Below are 1,745 nucleotides of genomic sequence, written 5' to 3'. Positions count from 1 at the left end.
TTCCCATTTTGCAGATGGGTATGTTTGGCCCAGAGGTGGATCAGTCAATTTGCCTGGGCCACACTGCTGGCAGATAGAGCCAGGAGTCAAATCCAGGCAGTCTGATTCCAGAGGACCTTTTTAACCCCATATGCAATGAAGGATATTCTTGGGAAATAGTTTAGGGCAAGGGCTTGAATACCCATGGACTTGGGTGTTCTGTCAGTGGGCATTGATGGTATATTTGTAACCTCAGTCTTCAGATGTGGAGCTCAGGCCGAGCCATGGTTCTGATACGTGAGTGTGCCCAAAGGCCATAGCTTGGGGTATCTACTAGGTATCTGGCACTACACGAGACACTAGGGATACAAGATTGGATCAAATGGATATGGGCCCTACTCAGATGGCACTTACAGTCTAGAGAAGGAGAGAGATCTTAGTCAAGTAACTCACAAATAAAGCAAAATTGTAAGTGATAAATGCTAGTGGAGAGTTGTCCCCCTCTTCAAGGGCCATGTGTGAGGGAGCCTACCCTAGTCATGGAGGAAGGGGAGACAGGACTGAAGTAGGGCTCGAGTCTGAGTCATTCCCAAAATTGGGGAAGGTATGAGTGTTTCAGACAAGGAGGTGCAAAGGCACTGTGGTAAGGGAAAAGGTCTGAAAAGAAACTGGTGGAGGCGTGGAGGCTCAAAATGAGGAGGTCATGCAGATTTTATAGGAGCTGTGACTCCTTTCCCTGGGAGAAGCATATGAAGGCATGCACAGAATTTTTATATGGCAAAAGGTTCATGGCCCCATCCCCAGACCTTAGACCCTTGTTAAAAATCACTGCCTTAAAGAAGAACTTCATTTACACCTGAAAAGTGCTCAAAAACTTTGATGAGAAACTAGTATTTGTATCACAATAACTGGTGATATTAAGTCACCTGATAATTAAGCAACAACCTTCTCTGCCTCCAGTTTAGGATTTTTCTCAGCCACACCCATCAGACCTCAAGCAAAAACACTGAAGGAACAAAAGAATGGAGGAACGTGGGGGAGGAGGCGGAAATGCTGAGAATATTGGAATACAGGCAGAACACAGGAGATCACAGAGTCCAGAAATCCTAGAGAGAGATTTCTCCCCACGCGGGGACACCCCTCAAACCGCACCTTGGGATGCTTCCTGTTTGATTTTCCTGCTCAGAAACTAGAATCATTTTAGGCAACTGGCTTAGGATCATGCCTTTAAAGGAAAGGCAAAAAGTGGGTACTTGCTGTTATGGATGGGATGGGCTATGGAATGTGGCAGGTCCGGGCTCAAATGCAGACCACGGAACCTGGGAAGGTCACTTGACCTGTCCGTGACTTTGCTTCCTCATCTGGAAAACAGGTAGAAAAGTTGGGCACTGCTCACCTTCTTCTTCCTGCTTTCTTGCCTGCTCTGGGATTTTCTGGTATTTCTGCCAAACTAGGCACTGCCAAACCAGACCCCTCCCCGTGAACAACAACACTCTTGTCGGGATGGCTCCCGAGTCCCTCTACCCTGACCCCAGAAAACACAACTAAATCAGACCACTCTCGGCTTTCTCTGTCCCTAGTGCCACAGGTCCTCAAATATCTGACGAGCCCCTCTTCCCCACCCCACCCGGCACTCCAAGAAACACAGGAAGGGGACTCCATTGGAAGGGGGAACCCCCACTTGCCCACGCATATATATAAACCTGCTTTATTCCTGGACCCATTCATTCAACCGCAAACACTTCTCAAGCATCTCCTGTCTGCCC

The sequence above is a fragment of the Mustela nigripes genome, chromosome 7 (genome assembly GCF_022355385.1).
Source record: "Mustela nigripes isolate SB6536 chromosome 7, MUSNIG.SB6536, whole genome shotgun sequence".
NCBI lineage: Eukaryota > Metazoa > Chordata > Mammalia > Carnivora > Mustelidae > Mustela > Mustela nigripes.
This window is presented reverse-complemented; position numbering follows the sequence as displayed.